General features: G+C 32.8%; 2 pseudogenes; one reads left to right on the top strand and one right to left on the bottom strand.

Annotated features, from left to right (window-relative positions):
- Window positions 1–3,967: 3,967 nt before the first annotated feature.
- LOC120197329 lies at window positions 3,968–14,804 on the bottom strand (annotated as a pseudogene).
- A 178-nt stretch (window positions 14,805–14,982) lies between these two features.
- On the top strand, window positions 14,983–23,189 carry LOC120197328 (annotated as a pseudogene).
- The last annotated feature ends 904 nt before the right edge of the window (window positions 23,190–24,093 follow it).

Below are 24,093 nucleotides of genomic sequence, written 5' to 3'. Positions count from 1 at the left end.
TAAAAAAAAAGAAAAGATGAAATAAAACATGAGAGAAATATAAATTAAAATCATATTTTTTTGGGGGTGCAAACGAACTGAGTTTGAACGGATAAAATTATGTTTATGTTCGTTTGTTTATTATTTAAGGTGTTCATATTCATTTAAATTTTTAATATTGTGTTCGTGTTCGTTTATTTATTTTTGAAAATGTTCGTGTTCGTTTATTTATTTTTGAAAATGTTCGTGTTCGTTTATTTATTGTCCATGAACGTGTTCGCTTAGCGTTCATTTAGAGTTCGTTTATATATTCAATTTTTAGTTTTACCCTTTCATCTACATGCTAAAGAAAAATGTTAAAACTACACCACTGATGCTTAAATTCTTTAAAATCCACAATTTAATTTTAACTTTTATCATGTGTTCAAATTAATCTCTATCTTCACCAATATTTAAAATGTAAAAAAATAAAAGGAAAAGGAGAATCAGGTAAGCAAGCTTGTTCATGAACATAAATGAACGAGTCGATAGACGAGTGTAAACACCATTTTTCAACACCAACACCTACCACCCCATTTTTTCAACACCAACACCCACCATCCCGTTTTTTTCAACACCAACTCCATCATCCCTTGTTCCCTGCGAGAATCAAGGCATAATCAACTGAAAAATCATTATAAAATTGGCTATAAAAGCCAAACGCATGTAATCAAAAAGGGAGGATTTTTCTCTCATATATTTTAGAGAAATAAACCAGCAGATTAAAGGGTAAACTTTTTTTAATTTTCGTATTCAAATATTGATTTTTTTTAATCTATGCTATTACGAGAAAATACTAAAATAAATTAGGAGGGGGATTTTTCAGATTTCCAGATCTACAACAAAACAATAAAAGAGTTTTTTTAGGTATTATTATTTATTTTTTTAGTATTCAAATGGCATAAAATAATTATTTTGCATGTGTAATATAAAAAACAATCGAGAGTAAAATATTTTACCTTGGTCTGAGGTCTTCGCGGTGGCCGGGGCAAGTGGAAATCGAACGGTCAGGGAGTTTTTTTGTCGTTTAGGTTTTTTTTAGAGTTTTTTAGCCCTAGATCTAGGCTTAGGGGACTAGATCCGAGCATTTGGGAAAATTTGGAGTTGTTTGGAGATTTTCGGCCACCATGCACGATGGCCGGAGCGGCGGCCGGACGATGACCGGGCCGAGAAGATTTGTCGGCATTGAGCCGGCTGGGGGAGAGTTGAGAGAATTCTCCCCATTTTTTTGGGTTTTTGTGAGAAATGAAACAAACAAAAAAAGCCTAAAAATGGTGTATATATAGACTATATTAATTGTCTAATTACATCATAAATACTTCTAACTTTACCGTGTTTTTGTGTTTTGGTCACTGTTAGGGATCGTTTTTGTGATTTTCCATTTTCCGTTTGTGTTTTGATATTTTGGTTAATTCACTATTTTAGTCCCTATAAGTTTAGCGTCGTTTTAATTTAGTTTTTTTAATACTCATATATTAATTATATTATAGTCACGTATATAGGAATAGGTATAAACGTAAATATTATGTACTAAACAATTATATTATACTATAGGATCCAGACTTTAAATATAATAGTGATTATACATGGAATGATATTGATTATAATATTTCTTTATTATGTTTGTTTCCATATGTTTGCATTGTATCTAGTTTATTTTTTAGTCTGTTAATGATTCCTATCCGAAAATTACTTAACAAATTGCTAAAGTTAATTGATTTTGTCTATATATTTTTGCACACTTTTTAAACTTGACCGTTAATGCCATAGTATTTCATGTCTTTATTTTAGTTTCCATTTAAGCTTTTTGGATTTGGTGGATTCATGTTTATTTGATTTTTTTTTCCATTTATTGTTTATCTTATATTTGGTTAATTTATTTTCTTATCATGTTAATTAATTTTTTTATTTATTGGCATTTATTAATTTTTTATCATTTTATCGGTTTATAAATTTGTTCTTTTATTTATTTTAAATTATGATTCAAGTTTGCTTAATTTAGTGATGTGATACTTGATTTTAGATGAAATCCTTTAGATTTAGATTCTTTTCAATTTAGTCCATAATTAGAGCCTAAGATTATAGATTTAAACCTATAGACTTAGATTTCTTGCATTTTAGTCCTAACGTATAAATTTTTATACTTAAATTAGGAGAATTTTTAATTTGGTATCGCTTTTGCTTGGGATTTCAATTTAATTATTCGAATTGTAATATTATTAAAATTAGTTTAAGTTGAAATTAGCCTCTATTTTAGTTTATATTTCAAATTAGTCTTTTAATTTAGAGGATAATTTGAGTTGGCCCTCGCGTAAACGCTCGAGGGAGTATCTCGGTTATTCAATTTAATAATTAATTAAAATTAAATAGGATTAATATTAGAGCCTATGCTTTTAGATTTAAGCCTCTAGGTTCCTTAATTTTCATAATTTGACATGTAGGTTAGAAAAAAAGCCTTAATTTATTTTTAGTATAATTAGGATTAAATAAAATATTGTTCGATTGCATTGTTTTTAAAACTTAAGTCACTGTTCATTTATTTAAGGAATTAATAGTATATCTCCCACGATCACGTTCAGGGGTGACTACTGGTGATTTCCTAAATAGGTCGACATCCTTTTCCAAAACCACATCATATTTTCTAAAAACGAGACAATGTTCAGTTATTAGGCACAATAGCTGATCTTCCGCATTTACGCTCAGGAGTGAATGCTATCGGCCTTAATAAATGAATATCCTTTTCAACTTTGCATCCGTAATGATTTTCAAATTAAATAAAGATCGAACTCAAAATTTCCAATTTTAAATATAGGGTAATCAACTAGGTACCAATTTTTTGGGCGTTTGTGGGGGTGTTAATCCTTCCCCACACGTAACTGACTCCCGAACCTGATTTTTGAATTTTCGTAGACCCTGAAACTCAGTATTTTATTAAGATAAAATGTTTTATTAAAATCACCCGGTTTTTTACGGTGTTCCAATCACACCTTAAATGATTAGTGGCGACTCCTCACACTTTTAAACGATTTTCAAAAAGAAAACCCCCGAGTCGGTATTGATTTTCCCCGCCCGGGCGAAAAAACGATGTCGACAACGAGCTTGTTCGTAAACATAAACGAACCAAACACACATCTGTTCATATTTGTTCGTTTATTAAATGAACATAAAATGTTTTGTTCATACTCGTTTATCTAGCTTAACGAAAAAACATAAACGAACAGCTCACAAACAGTTATCCGAACGATCTGTTAATTTACACCCCTAATTTTTTTTAAAAAAACTTAATTTTCTTTCCTCTTTTTTTTCAACTATAATAAATAATGAACAACCAAAAATTACATTTTCTTTCAATTATTCCGTCATTGTTACCAAACACAAGAAAATTTCATCTTTTTATTTTTTCAACTTTTAATTTTTCATCTTTTCAATTTTTTTCACACTATAGAACAAAGTTTTAATAATTTTTCTTTTAATTTTCTCGTATTATATTTTGAATTACTTGATCCATGAAGTTATATCTTATTATTAAATTGGTATTTAAATACTTTCATTGGATTTAGCTTTTCTTAAAATCATACCATCTCACTCTCTTTTTTCATTACAAAAATTCACATAATATTCTAAGAATTTATCATATAACACATAATATATGATTTTGAACTAACTTTGTATAGTCAAAAGAGTAAAAAAAAATATTTAGTATAATATTATGGTTATTAAAATACATTGGAACAATCAATTTAAGTCGTTATCAAAATTTCTTATATTTTATAACGAGTAAAAATCGTTGTAATAATTAAAAATGACTGTAATTTTCAAAGTCGTTGATTATATTTTTAACAACGGAGGTATACGCAACCATCTAACGACTGAGCACATATTCTACCCTAACTGAATCAATCAAAGACTGAGTTTACATTGAACCAAAGGCTCCACGGGAACTCTTAAATCAATGGTTGAATCGAATTCTACCAAGGGTTTTCCTTCGTTTTCCGCTCCTTGTGCTGTCTACAAGTTTGAACCATTGACTCCCGGGATCGCATCGATTATCTTGGTTCAAGCATTTGCATCCGTTCATAACGATATTATTGTTCGAATCTACATCTAGACAAACCGACTTGCCGTTTTTCAACGTCGACGAAATGTGCATTATAGAATCGGATATCATTTCCCATTTCGAATTCGACCCATCGTCGTTGATTCCGAGCTTTGCCATCGTCCCCGATTCGTCAGCTTGTAAGCATAAGTTAGATCCCTTTAACTCTAAAAGTCTTATGAGGTGAGTAATTCCATGGTTCCGAGTCGATACATGGGCCCAATCTTAAAAGGTTAACCAATGGCTTCCTTAGAATACACAGCCCCGTTGAGGGATGAAAGATCGCTTTTTGTAGTTCGGTTTCTGATAAGTCTGGCTCTGCATGTAAATTCGGTATAATTACATAATTGAAGGGTTTAAGTTAAAAAAATTTATGTTAGAAGAATTGAATTAAATTACTGATTTTATTAAAATATAAATATAAGATAGTTTAATCAAAGTCACACGTCAACTTTAGGTACCAATATAAAGAAATAATATATATGAGGTACCTACTTTAACTAAAAAAAATTGCATATACCTAGATGAAAAATGTGATATACTTTATATATCTACTTTGTTAAAAAAATATTTTAAATAATTAAATAAAAATAGTATATACTTTAAATATCTATTTTTTTTATTAATCTACGATGATCATAAAGTAATATTTATTATAAAGATTTTATATCATTTGACAATAAAACTCAAACATCATCGAACTAGTGTTCAAACTTGAAATCTTTAAGGATAACCATTTTATATTAGGTTGAATTGGCGGATAGGGCCCTTGCCTCTCTTGGTTAATGGGAAATTTGTAGTTTTAGTCTATCTCTAATATTATGTATTTAATCTAAGCTTTTTAACCCTTTAGCTAAAGGGAAAAACTTTACTTTTGACCCCTTTTAAAAACTAATAATGTAATCTAATCCCTTGTAAATTATTTTCTAAAACTTTGGCCCTTCCAAAATTTTATAATTATATCTTGGTTCCTCCAACGAGAAGCTCTAGGCTTCATCTCTATAGACGGACTTGTATTGTTGACATTTTATGATCAAAACGGGGTTGGATTCAAATTATAGGATTGAGTTAGAACTGGCATATCTACGATTAGATCAATTGAATCGAAAATTCGATTTTTTTTTTCAAAACCTCGAATAAAGAAGATTAAATTTTGCTTACCCCGAAAAGGAGACTGAAGTGCAGAAATTCTCTCTATAAATCTTGAATTCCTAATATCAATCCAATTCCAATCCAAGATCCCATAATACTCATTGAACCCAACGGTCCCTTCTCTCACATAATAGCTCCCAACCAGCGTCCACCGCGCCCAATCGAGGTCAAGCTCAGCCACCACACCTAAAAAGCAGTTCAAGTACCTATTATCATTCACATTGGTCCCTCGTATGTCGATTCCGAACTCGCTCACCAATAACGGATACCCTGCATCGACCAAAAACCCTGATGTCTTCATCGTGTAGTCGATCACTTTGCCGCACATGCGGTTCGGGTTGCTGGTTACCCATGCATCACCGTCGGAAAAGCCATACCAGTGGAGTTCAAACACTAGTTTCCGATTGAACGTGAGAGTCAGGGGTCGGGTTTGGATGAATGACAAATCCCTGTCGTAGTTTAGTCCAGAAAGGATAACGAGAATGTTGGGGTTGGCTGCGTGCACAGCTTCGGCTCCTTTCTGCATGTACCTATAATTTAATGTTTTGATCAGCATTTGAATTAAAAGATCAACTAAATCAAACTCGGATTTTTTGAATTTACCTGTACCAATCATTCATGTTCTGTTTGGGACCTCTGAGTTCATTTCACAAGCTCATAGCAACCACATTGGTGACACCATTGAATAGGGTGGCCATCTGGGTCAGACCCGTGATCCATAGACTCGAGTTAAAGTTCCGATCACCGAAAAAACCATCGCCATCGGAGTAAACCACAGCACCAACCAGGCTTGCTTATGTGATTGTCAAGTATGACCATTACATTGTTTTCTCCAAGGCTAGAGACCACAGCCTGATATTCAATTCATCTGATAAATATTTTATTTCTTATTCAACCAGTTAAATCAACTTGTTCCAATCTTGAAATAGAAAATAAAACATAAAAAATTATAAACTTTTTTTTAGATAAGTAGAATTTTATTACCCAAATAAAAAATGTTCATCATACAACAGTCATCCCAATTGGGAGAAAAACACATATTTACAGACAAAAAGATTAGTCTATAACCCAATAATTACAGAGTCTAAAATTAACATAATCTAGTCTATTTATGCCCTTGGCACTGAGTTTGATTCGAACAAGCTCCTTTATAGCCGTGAGTAGTTGATCTGATGTTCTTGTTCCTCTGTTGAAAATTCTTTTATTTCTCTCCTCCGAAATGAAGTATATAAAAGCAGTCCAAGCGATCCTCAATATGGTGGAAAGAAGGGATTTACCCTTCCATGTTTGAGCAGCCCATTCAAGCCTTGAATCCCAAGACCTATGAATATCTCGCATGCTAGATAGATTCATAATAGAATTCCATAGAGAAATAACATAAGTACAGTCAACAAACAAATGATTTCTAGATTTATGATCTTCATTGCACAAAATACAAAGACTGTCAGACGCAATACTCATTCTAGTAAGTCTATCTCGTGTGGGAAGGCGATCCAGAATTGTCATCTATGAGATTATGCTTAGTTTATGAATGTAAAGTGGGAACCAAATCACTTTATGCCAGGAAACCTTGTCTCTATGAACTCTTATATCTTCCCATATTTCTTTTGTTTTCGTGACACCAACAGTTAAATTATGAAGGACTTCACTTTTTATTTTTATGAGTTTTCTGATGGTCCAGTTGTGGGAAGAATTAACTTTAATATCGTTTAGATCATTATAAACTGTTTAAGAAAAAATATCAAAAAATAGAGAATTGAGGAAAAAAATATTCACCCAAATATGAGAAGGTACTTATTTCATTCTTCTTGTTGTAAAAATCTGATCGTGGTTAAACCGATCAAAACTATAAATTTTTTATTCAATAAATTGATTCAACAGTAATTAAATAAATTTTTTTAAAAAAATATATATAAATAATTTTAACAATTCACCACTGTTTATTTTATCATCGATTGGACGGCCATTATGTTAAACAAAGCAAATTGATATCTACATTAAGAAGCATAAAATAATGAGGTTAAGGCTAATAATTTAATCACCGCCAACATCATTTGTTACATTGGAATTATCATTGTCTTTTGTCCAACGCTTTCCCACTAAATTACACGTAAGTGTGGTTATCGGCCTGATCCGGTCGAGTTAAATTTTTAATTTACTTAATTCAATTCGAGTATATTTTTCCCTTAGTCATTTGATCAGATTTGGATTTAGAAAACTTTCATCCAATCTGAAATTGACTCAATTTTTAGATTAAAACATACACTCAACCTAATACGATCAAACACAAAATATATACTATGTATATATGAGAAACCTCAATTTTATCAAGTAAAATAAAGATTTGATTATATATATAGAGAAGAGTATTATAATAATTGTCCCTAAACTTATAAATATCACTTATATTATTTTTACTGGGTCAAGTTAAATCATGTATAAATTCATTCTAAATCTGAACTCGATCCAATTCTAAATCTGAAATTTCTGTTGTTTTACAAATTGTTTGAATTTTTTTTATTTATCATGTTTGGAGGGGAAAAAACATGCGAAATTTTCAACAACAAAAAAATTCTACAAGGAAAGGCTATTAAGGATGATATAAGAGGTAGAATGATAGAATTACCCTTAAGTAGAATTAATCTTGTCAATAGAATTGAATATTATATAATGACTGGTTTATTTGTTTTGTTGCATAGGTTGAGCCCATGAATTGTATTGTTTTTCTGAACAAAGAAAAACACACATTTATCAATAAAAATAAAAAACTATCACATGATTGCATACACAAAAATAAAATTAAATAAATTATAATCTTAATCCTTCAACTATACTAACATTTAATATTTGATTCTTAACCAAACTCGTGATCTAATAATAAGAAATATCTTTTTAATTTTAATTAGCATGTTATTGCAAAAACGTCCCTTTCAAAAAAAATAACATTAGATCTTAATATTGATATTATACGATTAATCCCATTTTCTCCTTAAAAAACAAACAAACAAACTCAACAAACGCCCAAAAGAATAGTTTGGAGACTCCAAAAGGGGTTTCACGCATTCCTTAGCTTTCTTCTTTTCTTAATTTATCCTTATCCTCTTCGGTCTCAAGCTGAATCTAATGATTTCTAGGAGCAAAAATCAATGCATAAATTTCATACCTGGAAAGCTTCTATGAGCGTTGCATCAATGATGGATGGATTATTGGCCTGGATACCGACAATAGGTTCGAGCAACCCGAGCCTCTGAAACGATCGTCGAACGGTAAGGGAACCTAAAGAGTTATCGGTGATAAAAAACAGCGGCCAAGTGAGCCTAACGCAGTTGAACCCCATCGACACGATCTGCTCGGCTATCGCATCCATCGGTCACTTGCTCAGCCCTTCGGCAACCATTGGCTCGAGGTGCGATGCCCAGTTCACACAGGCTAACTTCACTCGTCGCCCTTTCTTGTCGACGATCCAACGCGAGTTCGTCGAGAGAGGGAGAGAATTGGATGCCTTAACATGTTGGATGATTATGAGAATGAGTAGGAAGTGAAGGAGGATGAAGAAACAAGTGAACTTTGTGTTGACAATTGCATGGCAGCCCAAGCAGCCGGCGACTGTTATTAAAAACAAGTGGGGAGTTGCTAAATTTTTATTATTATTTTGTAATAGGGATAATTACAAAATTAAGTCATTGAACTTTAGGGTATTTTCAAATATTAGTCCCTAAGCTTCAACTATAAATACCCTAGCTCATTTTGTTTCAAAATCATCCCAAAATCCCAAATCATTTCTTTATCCCAATACTAGAGAGCTTTCTTGTGAGTAGTGAGTGTTTTGTAAACACCTGTAAATTTTTCTCTCTTAGTAAAAGATCTGCAGCAGTCCGGAGACGTAGGCAAAATTGGTTGAACTCCGTTATCAATTTCGAGTATTATTTTTTCGCTTTTATTTCGCATTTTCACTAATCTGGTTATAGGGAAATTACTCGTACTCGGTTATTTCCTAACAACTGGTAATCAGAGATTTTGGTTGTGAAATTTGTCAATTTTTTGCGAGGTTACTATTTATTACTATTCACGTGAATAGAAAATTTTTTGAATAGTAAAAATTTTGTCGGTGATACAAATTTGTCGATGGAGGTGTTCTAATACACGGTGGTTCGCAAGAATTCTCAGAAACGATCCAAACGAAGCCAGATTCGAGTAGAAGCGATGGCTACAGACGAAGGGAAGGTGAAAATTGAAAAGTTTGATGGTGCGGATTTTTGGAAGATGCATATTGAAGTTTTTTTGTACCAGAAAAATCTATATCAACCTCTCTCAGGAAAGCAACCAGAGTGCATGAAAAATGAAGACTGGGCTCTTCTCGACAGACAAGCCCTCGGAGTTATTCGACTGACGTTGTCCTGAAATGTTGTTTCAACATAGCAAAGGAAAAGACCACAACGAGTCTTATGGAGGCTCTCTCCAGTATGTATGAGAAGCCATCAGCCTCAAGCAAAGTTTATTTGATGAGGCGATTATTCAATTTGCGGATGGCGGAAAGGACATCAGTGGCTCAACACCTAAATGAACTCAACACAATCACAACCCAATTGAGTTTCGTGGAAATTGAATTCGATGATGAAGTTCGAGTTTTAATTCTCTTATCATCTCTACCAGACAATTGGAATGCTACTGTTACAGCAGTCAGCAGCTCGTCGGGAAACAGAAAATTAAAATTCGACGATGTTCGGGATCTGGTATTGAGTGAAGAAATTCGATGAAGAGAATCGGGAGAATCATCAACCTCCTCAGCCTAGCACACGGAGTCTAGAGGGAGAACTTCAGAGAGAAATTCAAATCGTGGCAGATCCAAATTCAGAACGGGAAAATCAAGAACGGGAAATAAAGATTATACATGTTATAATTGTGACAAGAATGGTCATTTTAAAAGAGATTGACGAGTACTGAAGAAAAATACCGGCGCACATGAATTTGCAAACGTGACAGAGGAGACATGTGATGCTATGATTCTAAGCGTTAACAGGCCGATTGAATCATGAATCTTGGATTCAGGGGCATCTTTTCACTCCACCCCATGTCGAGAAATCATGGAGAACTATGTCAGTGGTGATTTTGGGAAGGTTCATCTAGCTGATGATGAAACCTTGAAGATTGTCTGAAAAGGAGACATCTGACTAAAGTTGCCAAACCAGACCACCTGGACGCTAAAAGGAGTGAGACATATTTCTGGCCTCAAAAGAAATCTGATTTATGTAGGACAACTTGATGGAGAAGGTTATAATACAACCTTTTCAGGCTGTGAATGGAAGATTACCAAAGGAGCACTCGTCATTGCTCGTGGTAAGAAGACTGGTACTCTCTATGTAACCTCAACCTTAGAGAATATCATTGTTATAGCAGATGCTGATGGAAAATCAAACCTATGGCACCAAAGGCTTGGTCATATGAGCGAGAAAGGGATGAAGACACTATTGTCAAAAGGGAAACTGTCGGATATAAAGAATGTAGATGTTAGACTATGCGAGGATTGCATCTTTGGCAAACAAAAGAAAGTCAGTTTTGCAAAGATTGGCAAGACACCCAAGGCAGAAAAGTTAGAGTTGGTTCATATTGATGTATGGGGACCATCTCCAGTTCTATCTCTTGCAGGTTCACTATATTATGTCACCTTCATCGATGATTCTACAAGGAATGTGTGGTTTTATTTTCTGAAGAACACATTCAGAAAATGGAAGGCCATGGTGGAAAATGAGACTGATTTGAAAGTCAAGCGGTTGAGGTATGATAATGGAGGAGAGTACAAAATAGAAGATTCAAATATTTATGCGCAAACAATGAGATCAAGATGGAGACAACAGTTCCCATGACACCGCAGCAGAATGGAGTAGCAAAGCGCATGAATATAACTCTGAATGAACGTGCCAGAAGCATGAGGATACATGCTGGATTGCCCAAATTTCTATGGGCTGAAGCTATCAACACTACAGCTTACCTGATCAACCGTGGGCCCTCAGTTCCCTTGGATGGTGGAATACCGGAGGAAGTTTGGAGCAAGAAAGAAATAAACCTTTCACACTTAAGAGTGTTTGGTTGTATTTCTTATGTACACATAGACTCTACTGAAAGAAGTAAACTTGATGCTAAGTCCAAAAAATGTGTCTTTGTTGGTTATGGTGGTGATGAGTTCGGTTACCGATTTTGGGACTACGAAAATCATAAGATCATCAGAAGCATAGATGTCATTTTCAATGAGAATGTGATGTACAAAGACAGTTCAACCATAGAATCAAGTAGCTCAAATATCGAAGCTGAAACAAAGAAATTTGCTGAGTTCGAGGAGATTTCTGGAAATGATGTTCACATCAGTCCTGAAGTAGTTCAAGAAGAACTAGGTACACCAAAACTAAGATGCTTCTCCATAATTCCTAAACCAACCCAACGTTATTCGCCTTCTTTGCACTACTTGTTGCTGACTGACAATGGTGAACCAGAGTGCTATGATGAAGCATGCAGGTGGAGGATTCAGTCAAGTGGGAGTCTTCCATAAAGATGAGATGGACTCGCTTATGTTAAATCAAACATGAGAATTAGCTGAATTACCACCATGCAAGAAAGCACTCCATAAAAAGTGGATTTACATTATCAAAGAAGAGCACGATCGGAGCAAACGCTACAAAGCAAGATTGGTTGTCAAAGGCTTTCAGCAAAAAGAAGGTATTGACTACAATAAAATTTTCTCTCCAGTCGTAAAATTGTCTACAATCAGACTGATGTTGAAAATTGTAGCTGCAGAGAATTTACATCTTGAGCGGTTAGATGTAAAGACAACTTTCCTTCATGGTGGTTTGGAGGAAGAAATCTATATGAGGCAGCCAGAAGACTTCATAGAGGCAGATAAGAAAAACCTGGTATGTAGGTTGAAGAAGAGCTTGTATGGTTTAAAACAAGCTCCTAGACAGTGGTACAAGAAGTTCGATAACTTCATGGGTAGCAATGGTTTTACCAGATGCCAAGCAGATCATTGTTGTTACATCAAGAGGTTCGATAATAGCTTCATTATTTTATTGTTGTACGTTAATGACATGCTCGTTGCAGGCTCAGACATGCAATAGATTATAAACTTGAAGCAAAAATTATCGAAGCAGTTTGCTATGAAGGATCTCAGCGCTGCAAAGCAGATTCTTGGGATGAGGATCAAGAGAGACATAAAGTCGGGGACTTTGATATTATCACAGGCTGAGTACATCAACAAAGTACTCTCCAGGTTTAACATGCAAGATGCTAAACCAGTAAATACACCTTTAGGTGTTCATTTCAGACTCTCCAAAGAACAGTCACTAAAGACGGAGGAAGAACGTGCACACATGGTGAAGGTACCGTATGCCTGAGCAATTGGAAGTCTGATGTATGCCATGGTTTGTACCAGACCAGATATTGCTCAAGCAGTGGGAACTGATAGCAGGTACATGAATAATCCGGGCAAGGTACACTGGGAAGCAGTTAAATGGATCCTCAGATATCTGCGGGGTACCACGAACAAAGCACTTTGTTTCAAAGGTGGAGATACGATACTGACAGGCTATGTAGATGTTGACTTAGCCAAAAATCTTGACATCAGAAGGAGCACTACAGGGTATGTCTATACTCTAGGAGGAACTGCAGTTTGTTGAGTTTCTCAACTACAGAAGATAGTTGCTCTCTCCACAACTGAAGCAGAATATATCGCTGTTACGGAAGCCAGCAAGGAGATGGTTTGGCTCTAAAGTTTCTTGGAAGAGTTAGGCAAGAAACAAGAAAACAATGTCTTGTATTGTGACAGTCAAAGTGCTATCCATCTAGCAAACAATCCGTCTTTTCATTCCAGGACGAAGCACATATAATTGCGATATCATTTTATTCGGTCTCTTCTGGAAGATGGGATTTTGAAACTTGAAAAGATCAGTGGAGCTCAAAATCCGGCACATATGTTAACAAAGACGGTGACTACGGACAAGCTGAAGTTGTGTTCAGCTTCAGTTGGCATGCTAGAATAAAAGACCATAAATGTTGCTGCATTGATCAAGGTGAGAAGACAAATTAAAATCAGTCTTCAAGTGGGAGATTGTTGACAATTACATGGCAGCCCAAGCACCGGTGGCTTATTAAAAACAAGTGGGGGTTGCTAATTTTTTTTTATTTTGTAATAGGGATAATTATAAAATTAAGTCATTGAACTTTAGGATATTTTCAAAGATTAGTCCCTAAGCTTCAACTATAAATACCCTAGCTTATTTTGTTTCAAAATCATCCCAAAATCCCAATCATTTCTTTCTCCCAATACTAGAGAGCTTTCTTGTGAGTAGTGAGTGTTTTGTAAACACCTGTAAATTTTTCTCTCTTATTAAAAAATTGACAGCAGTCCGAAGACGTAGGCAAAATTGGTTGAACTCCGTTATCAATTTCAGGTATTATTTTTCCGCTTTTATTTCACATTTTCACTATCTGGTTATAGGAAAATTACTCATACTCGGTTATTTCCTAACACTTTGCCATGGTTTCGGGGTTTGACGGGTGGATTGTTGCAGAAGATATATAAAGGGAATGGGTCTAATTGGGTTTTGGTTAGACGTTTTAAAAAATATATTTTGTCTAGCCTTATTTAGTCAGAAATTTAATTGAAATATTTATTCATATGAAGTTATTTGGAAGTGTGTATTTTCAGATTTCAAATATTTTTTTATATAAATTTTGAATATTTAAAATTTAAATTATTAAAATTATGAATCATATCTAATTCAAAAAATAATAATTATATTTTTAAATATTTGAATTTTTAGATCACATATATATATATATTCAAACATAAAAATTAATTAATTCAAAATTTTTAAATTTAAATCTCATATTTTGTGATTTTATTCTACATTTTACATCCTTCTAATATGTTTTATACCTAGATAGTTTTTACACACTAAACAATTAAAATTTCTATTTTTTTAGCTAAAGATTTAGTGAATTAGTGAGTTATTTATTTAACCAGAAACTATCTAAACTCTAAAGATATAATTTTATCGAATTTTTAGATAATCTAAAGTTAGAATTTAATCGATATATATCCTATTTGATTATTAATTTTTTCTCGGATATCCAATCTGAATTATTTTAAAATAGAAAACGTATCATATATTCAAATTATCGAATCGAATCAAGCGGATTAGATTTTTTTTGCACAGCCTTAACTCTTCTTAGAGAATTCAGATTTGAGAAATTGCATTTATAAGATAATATGTATATTTATAAAGATAAATTAATCTTGGATACTATTTTTATTTCAATGTTAAAATGATAATAATGAAATCGGTAACGATGAGGGGAAAATTCATAAAATAATGTACATTTGGAATTAATAGTTTGAATAGGGTCTTTGTTATGGTGAACTCCGAGTCTTATTGAGAACACGGCGACCATACAGAATACCATGCGTCGTCACCCTTGAACACGAAGAGCCAAGTGAGTCTTCACCTTTGTTTCTTCTTTTTCTTTGCATGGCTTGACTAGCCATAACCCTGTCTTTCTGGTTCAAACCTGGAATTAATTACATATTATTTAATTACATATTAATTAAGAGGCATAGAAAGAGTGAGAAAGCTCAATCCAATAAAGAAAATAGAGTGTCATACGACAAGGTATGAAGACGCACTGGGCTCTTTATGTTCAATGGTGAAGATGCATGGCGTTCTATGCGGTATACATAGGGATATACGTGGGTCGGATTGGGTCAGATTGGGTCAGATTTTTGATTAATCTGATTTGATTAGACTCGACCAAAAAAAATACAACATTCATCCGATTCGATTTTTTTAAGATAAAATTCGAAACTGACCCGGCCCGACCCGAAATATTATATTTATTAAAAATATTATTTTTATTCAATAAAAATAAGAATTTAATTATAAAATAATATATAGAATGACATTATTATAATTATTCCTAAATATAAAAATAAAATTATATGTTTTTCTTGGGTCGGGTATTTTTCACCCTAAACTCGAACCCGACCCAACCCGAACACAACCTCTAAAAAAACTCGATCCAACCCAACCCGATCCCAATTTTTTTTTAAATTCCGACCAAATCAAATCAAAACTCATCATATCCGAATTCCACTTTAACAAACACCCCATTCAAACAATTAATTTCAAACGTACATCATTTCATGATTTTCCCCCCACATCATTATCTACAAAATTTAGCCCATCGAAATCACATTTAAAATAAAAATCCTTACTACTACGATATTTATTATATTTATTAATTTATCTTTGCTAATTAATGTTAACGAATTGTTTTACATTAATAATTTAATTTTGATATAATTTATTTTATGCAAAGGTCGTCGGTTTGGTTGACTTTAAAAATAAAATAAAAAATTTTCCAATATTTTTCAACCCAAGCTACTGCTCGCCGACCTAGAGATATAAGTGAGTGTTCTATCGAGTTGAGTTGAGTAAAAAAAATTTGAATTACTCGAGTTGATAAGTCTTATTTTATAACTCAAATTCAATTTGAAATTTTTTGAGTCGAGTTGAGTTTTCGAGTTTCTATATAAATTTAATTATAAATATTTATAATATTAAAATACTATTTGATTTTAATTTAAATGATTTTTTATAACCATATATAATATATACATTTCTTCATATTTTTTTATATATATGATGTACATATATCATATAGAGTCGCGAGACTTACTCAAACTTGAAAATTAATCCATTAATGATAAAAAAAAAATTAGAGTTATTCGAGTTACTATTTGAGTTATTCAAATTGTATTTTATAACTCGATTTGAACTTAAATTTTTTGTTAGTCGAATCGAATTTATGAAATTACAACTCGAAATCAATTTGAGTCAAATCGAAAAAAAACAATTTTTCGAGTCGAGTCGGGTTTTGCTCACCCCTATCTATAAACATGTCATTGATAATAAATATACGATGCAATACAATATTAACAACTAGGCTTAGGTTCAACTTCATTTATCCCACTTGTATTTGCAAGTAGCTTCTTCGCGTGCTTTGCCTGCTTGCTTGATTGGATAGCAATTTTGTAATACCTTATAGGTCTCCACTTCGAGTAATAAAGGAGTTTCTAATTATTTTATTATTTGTAACCAACTAGGTGATTAAATAAATCATGAACGTTCCATCTAGGTTGATTAAATTAGAATTTTGCACAAACTATTTTTTTGTTTAAATTCGATGTCATTTAGAATTCGACTTTTTAGATTAAACGGAAGAATGATTTAGTTGGTGGTCGGGATAGCTGAGAAATGGTGTTGTAAAACCAAAAGTTAATCTTCACTTGGGATGGGGCCAACGTTACATTTGAAGATGTAAAAAGTTGATATTTATTTATGGATGTAACATTCATTTACACTAACGAAGAACTACGATAAAGATAAATATATACTAAAACAATTTATTGAAAAAAATCATTTTGAATGTTATAAGTAAAATAATTATTCTCTTTATTAGGTAACAGCTTCTAATTTTCATTACATTGTTTATAATTATGTTGTTGTTGGTAACATAATTTTGTGCATATTAAATAACGAAGAGGAAAATAGGAAGTTAGATTTTTTTTCAAGGGAAAGTGATTGAGGATGAGATGGTCTAATTTATAAATGAAAAGAATTAAATTTATCAAATTATAAAATAATTTATAGTTATTCTAGTTAAAAATAAGTCACGTCAAGTATTCTTCGTTAGTGATTTAACACGGATAATGTTATTGATACTAAAATAAAATATTAATAATTTAATTAATAAGATTTTAACGATGAATATTAAAATTAAATTTAAATTAAATTTTAAATATAATTTTAAAAAATAAAATTTAAGTACCAAAACGAAATAAAAGTAATAATTTAGATACAAATATATAGTTTACTCATAATTTAATATAATCAAACATAGAGCATAATTTAACGTATAAATCCGGCGCGAAGTGAAAAACAGATTTTGAAAAAGTTTGGCGCCCGGCATTTCGAATTCGGAAACAGAAATAAAATTGGGGAATTTAGTGGTTTACTCCTATTTTTATTTCCCAATTGAATCATTGGGGTTTTGATAAGCCTCCAAAATCACAATGTAACTGTAAATTTATTCTCTTTTTACTTGAAATTAGTATTTTTGTTTGTTAATTTGACTTGCAAAATAAAATACATGGTTTTTGCAGGGAAGTTGTTAAATTGCATATTCCGTGTCCTCAATCCGTTAATAGAATCGTTCTTGAACCCCACCCGGATTGGAATTTCCGTACTCTGTTAACGGAGCTTGATGCCTTGGGAAAAAAACTCAATCTCTCTTCTTCCGTTCCTTTGCCTTTTACAAAAAACAAATCAAGGTATTTTCCCCCCTTTTCCATCTTTGTATTTTTTGTGATTGTATCGGTTGAATTAAGCTATTTATTTATAATGTTTGCAATAGAGATTTGTATGGAGGAAAAGGCACCAAGAGAAGCTCAAATGCATTTGTAATGAAAATATCTGATGAGGAGTTTGAGGATAGTGAAAGTGAGAATGAGGAGGCTTGTGATTATGATCGAGGTTTAGTGAAAGTTGCTCGATTTAATGAAATTTATGTTAGGTATGGATTATGGTATAACACATTTGTTTATTTTTAGTAAATATGAGGCTTTTATTTTAGTTTCAATGGACAATGGTCAAGGAGATGAATTTTCATGATTTTTTTTTTTGTAAAATTGTTTAACTTTCAGTAGCAGCGACGATGATTCTGATCATCAGCCCTGTCTTGACGTCCAATCCTACCTGATGAACGAGGTGGGGTTGGTAGAAAGTGCCTTATATGTGTTAACTCATGAGCATTGGATTATCTCCTCTTGAAGAGAATTTAAGTTTTGTATCCTGCTCGCTAAGAACTTGATCTTTTTCTTTACTATGTATTTTATTGTTTGCTATAGTTGGTTAACGGATTGTGACATGCTTCAGAATGGACTTGACTACAGGAAGAAATTAGAAACACAATCTCTGCATTAGAGACAGATTGACAAATGAGAGCAAGAGTCTTCCTCTGCTCGTACTAAAGTTGAGAAATATAGAGAAGCAAGGCGGGAAGTGAGAGGAAATTTGATGTTCTGTCTCATCGCAAAATGTAAGTAGGCATTTCCTGTTTCGGATTGTTAATACTCAATATTCATTTTGGGGTTACAGTTTCTGAACTGGATCTTGTTCCGTCCTCCCCTTTGCTTCCTTCTCCCATTTTTTTATTGTTGCTGCATGATAACTGATCCTAATAGTCTATGTTGCTTGGACTTGGGTTTGAGTGTCATATATGGGTATTTTTTTGACACATGTATGTTTCTTGTAAGTTTTTCCATGCATTTGGAGAGTTCTCTGAGGATCATATTCTCACATTCCGCGTCTAGAATTTTTTTTTCTCATAGTTTACTACTACATCCTCTGCCCCATTTTCCTTTTTCACCTGTCCTTTTCGAAATGTTCCAAAATGAAATAATTGTTTACCCCTTTTTGAACACCATAACTCTTTTTCTAGATTATTTTCTTTTTCCAAAATTCTAACTTTTTTACAATAAAAACGTAGGTTCCATCAATATAATAAAAAACATATATATAATACTAAATACGTAAAGATCAGGGAATGAAATCTACATTTTTCCGTTTGGTTGGTCAGGAATGTCATTCTCAGTAATGTTTTATTACTAATAGTGAATTTTTTAAGTATATTATAAGAAATGTCATTACCTCTATTCCCTTAGGAATTGTAATATTACCGACGTTTTGGACTAAAATATCATTAAATTTTTTTTAAAAAAATATCATTCTTCTGTCATTGAATAATAAAAATTCTATGAAAATTAAATTATAAATTTATCCTTAAACTATTTTAGATTTACAAAAAAATCTATAATTAAAATTTTATATGAAGTTCAGGAGTTAAAATAAAATTTTATCCTTTTATTAAACTTTTTTATATTTTAAATTTTGTAAAAAAATTATATAAATTTTATGAATTTAAATTTTTTAAAGAAAATATATAAATATTTTCTAACTTGTAATATTATACAAACATATAATAAGGATAATTTGGTTAAATATACATTCCAATAATCTTTTATTTCTTTAATCAAATACGATAATATTACATTTTCTTCTGTCATTGAATAATAAAAATTCTATGAAAATTAAATTATAAATTTATCCTTAAACTATTTTAGATTTACAAAAAAATCTATAATTAAAATTTTATATGAAGTTCAGGAGTTAAAATAAAATTTTATCATTTTATTAAACTTTTTTTATATTTTTAATTTTGTAAAAAAATTATATAAATTTTATGAATTTAAATTTTTTAAAGAAAATATATAAATATTTTCTAACTTATAATATTATACAAACATATAATAAGGATAATTTGGTTAAATATACATTCCAATAATCCTTTATTTCTTTAATCAAATACGATAATATTACATTATTGTTAAATCAACCAAACACAAAATACAACATTATCAATAATCATATTCACTGGTAATCTTACATTCCCACGAAGAAAAGTAAGATTGCATACTTTTGAATTAGATAGTAACGGATGGTTATGTTAAAGTTTAATGAGCTTCCAAGATTACCCATTGTGCTTGCTGTTTTGGAAACCATTTCTTAAAATTTCATGAAATTGCTACAGTGCGGAAGGGATTGATAATCACTTGAATGCTGTCCATGGGATCATGAATTCAAATCAGAAATAGAAGAAAGGAGAATACGAAATGATGCAGCACATGAAGAAGCCAAGAGAAGGGGAAAGGCTCTTCGGGAAGAAAGACTACGCCAACAAAAGGCCAAATCAGAGGCAGAGGTTTGTTTGCTCTACCCCCGGGATGTGGTATATTAGACCTTGGGCATATGTGCCCCTGCATCTCTCGGTATAGGGGTTACTTTGTGCAAACTTCAACTGTTGAACTGACTGGATGTTTGTAGGCTGTGGAAGATCTCCTTTGCTAGGTTGTCATGCATGTAATTGAGTTTTTAAGAAAACTTGTCTGATTGACCTTTAGAAGGACTTGACTATTATAGAATTCAAACAATGTTGCTTGTCACCTTGCTTGTGTTTTCTTTGTACTTTATATGAGAGCAATGCTTCATTTCAGCGGCAAAGAATAAAAGAGAACAAAAATAAAACAAGGACAAATTACATGCTTTCTGATAGTAGTTCACTGCTCCAATTTGTCAGCCCTTTTCTCGGTGAAACCTTATTTTTTGTAGATGCATTTTTTCTAGAGACATATATTTCCATGGCTTTAATCCTTTTAGAAACTATTTCCATTTTATAGGATTTATTTATTTATTTCAAGGACAGTTACTTTATGATTAAGAAATTATATACTAGATGCAAGCTAAACTTAAAGCTGAGGAAGCCAATAGAATTGCTTTGGAATCTGAGAGGATGGCAGCAAAAGCAGCAGCAGAAAAGGAAGCATCTAAAGCCCCCAAAGCTACTACTTCTGAAGTGCCACTAAAGGCAGATTTAAGACGCCCAAATGCTACTAGTTCGGGAGCTTTAATTGTTCTGTCCAAGGGATCTGAGAATGATAAAACAAATAAATCATTATCAGCAGGTATTTTTGTTTAAGTACTTACATACATCCATATTTGCGAATGAACATAGTTACAGAACCCTGAACCTAAACACGCTTGGACAAATACGAAACCTCAGTCATTGTCATTTCATTGCTATCCATGTTTCTGCTGAATGATTGCTAGTTTCTAGACATATTCTTTATGTTGTCCATACTTTGTTTGAGGTTTTGCACTTCATAGATTTCAGCACGCCTCATGTAAATGCAGATGTATGTGTTGTGCTTTGTTCTGGAAAACAAGATTTTAATTCAAGGAGGTACATCAATGCGTATCCCATGTCGAAGATTTAACCGGGCCAACTGTCAATGTGGCAGGTAATATGCTCAGGGCTGCAGAGAGTAGTTTAAACCTAGAGAGGGAAAGGCTACAAAAATGAGAAGAGTTGGAAGGAATAAACCAATCACTGAGATCAGGTTCAAATGAGGTATTTCTTCTATCTATGTTCGATTTGCAACTACGGGTTCTGTTACCTTGTAAGTTTATAAATGTTCTGTAACTCCTATCCTTCATTTCCTGGTATTGAACTGCAAACTACTTATATCTAGGATATTATTGAAACTATAAATTTGGGAGGTAAATTATTGCTTTCGTATTTGTCAAAAAAGTAAGAATTAAAAACTAGAAAAAAAGTCATTATGTAGATATGTGGGTTATGTAGTTGTATTATATAAATTATCCTATTTTCTCCATTTGTATATTTTCTTTTCAGTGTCTCGAATTGTTTGTATGCATCAATAAATTGGTTAACCAATGTTTGTTTTTTTAGAATTTTGGCAGCACTGAAAGGCATATTGCTAGGTTGATAAGACAAATAAAGGGGACTAAAGACGATGTTAAGTAAGTTGCATGTGTTCAATTTTTTGGTAGTTACTCTTTGTCGAGTTTGTTATATTTTTCTGCATTATGACTTATGTTTGTTTCAACTAGAATTTTAGTATCGGAAGTTCCGTGATGCCGTTAGATTGATAACTATATATGTAAACAATCTTTGCAGCACGAAAGCTACTGAGCTCGTAAAGATTTTCAACAATCCCGGTTGCCCTCAAACCATAAGCATTTCATCTTTTGCCAAGAAGGTAATGACAGTTGCTTTGCACTAAATGACACGTCATTCTCAAGAAAATGTACAAACTGTCTTAACAATTAAAAAGGCGAAGTCCGAATCTGGCTCCACATTGAAAGCTAATATATATTTACAATGAAACCAGATATGTATACCTTGAGAAAGTGCACTATCTCTAATGTAATGACCAAGTTATGTACCCATGGCCATGCGTGGAACTAATTCAGTATCGAATCTTAAATCTCTATATTATCTGTCAATGGTACATGTATATATTTTCTCATATACTCAGAAATCAGTTGGAACTACTCAATGCACTTTCAATGGATCGACAATTGTAGTTCTTTGATGCTTTGCCTGCCACAAATAATTATTCTGCTTTCTGATTGGATTTTGAAAATCCTTATGGTTATGGACATTCAATTCTGCTTTTGACACTTCAGGTTGTTTCTCAGTGTGAAAGCCCCGATAATGCTCCCTTTGCCTGCGGGCATGTCATCATCCTTGTTACATCACAGGTACATCTTTTACAGTTCCACTTTTTTTGTCGTGGTTTGGGAGGGGTTGGGGGATTTCTACTGATCTTAAATCAGGAATTGGAATTTAACATAGAAATAATCTTTGTTTGCCCAGTTCCCACGAGCAATTGATCTTCTTGTTGCTGAATGCTGAGCTTCAAAGAGCTTGCATTTACACTGTCCCAAAGCATATATCGTACTACAAGGTAATTCTTTTTCAACATATGTAAGGCATGCCATCATCCTTTTGCTTGCTAATGTGCCATACGATAGTTAGCCTATCCAGATGAGTAAAAAGCTCGCACTCGAACTTGCCCTTGTTTCCCGAGTATTTTTTCTTTTTTTGATAAACATGCACCTTTGCTTTCTTCCTGTTAAGCAGTTACACACGTCTTTGACTTTTAGATGTTAATTTTTGGCTGAAATTTTGAGTTCAAGTTCTGTTTAGTATTAAGCCTCTGTTTATCTTGTTGCTTCTTCTGGAAAGGTTAAACATGAATAAATTGATTCTAAGTTGCAATTTACTATTTCAGTCAGCATTTGAATCCAAGGAAGTTTATTGGAAGGTTCTCGTATACCGAGAGGACTATTGGAAGATTGAAAGTAGAAAGGATTATTTGAAACGGTTGGAATCTTACATGAGGCTGTATGGGGCACTGGTTCAGGTATGTTAATTCTCAAATCCAAAAGAAAGTAATCTTTCATTCCTAATGCATATGGATTTTGTCCTCTATGCTCGTAGCATCAAGACTGTTAAAAACGAACCTGCTAACCAGGATTTTTCACTAATTATGCGCTCCCTGCCAATATTTATACCGCTGTGGCTTTGAATGCATTACTGCAAGTAAATTGGATTTCTCTCGGTTTACTTTTTGCATCATACCAGCAATGGCTGAAAAAATGAACTTACCGGGAAAAAATGTTACTGAAATAGGAAACCTAAACGGTTTCTTCAAGGGACCAAATAACAACTAATGCCGAGATATAAATTTCTTAGGACTAACTATAGATATTTTTTTTTACAGATGGCTGGCTTTGCTCTCTACAGAAAATACAAATCCCAGTTCATGAAACTGCTGAAAATTGTCTCAGAGAGCTTTGTAAATGCCTCAGATCCCAACAAGATGCGGAGCTGAGGTCGATTACGGCCGATATTCAATCATACTTAGAAGACAAGAAATTCCTTCAAGAACGGGAGGGAAGGACTTTGCAGGGTTGTTTGTTATCGAGTGTCATGGTGCCGGACTCGGATTTCCAGGGCCCGTCGTTTTATCCACATAGTAGGAATTACTTCTGAATGGACCGAGCTGAGAAATCACTTGCAAAGAGTTCGAAAGTATATACGAGTACGAAGCTAATATTTGATGCTCATTCTCAACAACAAACCCAAACAATAGCCAACTATTAGAAAGGCAAAATGACATTTTTGTTCCTCAAGTTTACAGGTTTAGTCATTTTAGTCTTTAAACTTCTATTACATCTCTTTTGATCATCAAACTTATTATTTTTTGTCAAATTATCTCAAATGTAAAGGAATAGTAATGGTTCTGTTAAACTGATATTAATTAGTTTGAGGTCCAAAAGAGAACAATA

Source organism: Hibiscus syriacus, unplaced genomic scaffold, assembly GCF_006381635.1.
Source record: "Hibiscus syriacus cultivar Baekdansim isolate YM2019G1 unplaced genomic scaffold, ASM638163v2 tig00117048_pilon, whole genome shotgun sequence".
NCBI classification, from domain to species: domain Eukaryota; kingdom Viridiplantae; phylum Streptophyta; class Magnoliopsida; order Malvales; family Malvaceae; genus Hibiscus; species Hibiscus syriacus.
The sequence above is the reverse complement of the archived record's forward strand: the minus strand, read 5'-3'. Positions and strand labels throughout refer to the sequence as shown.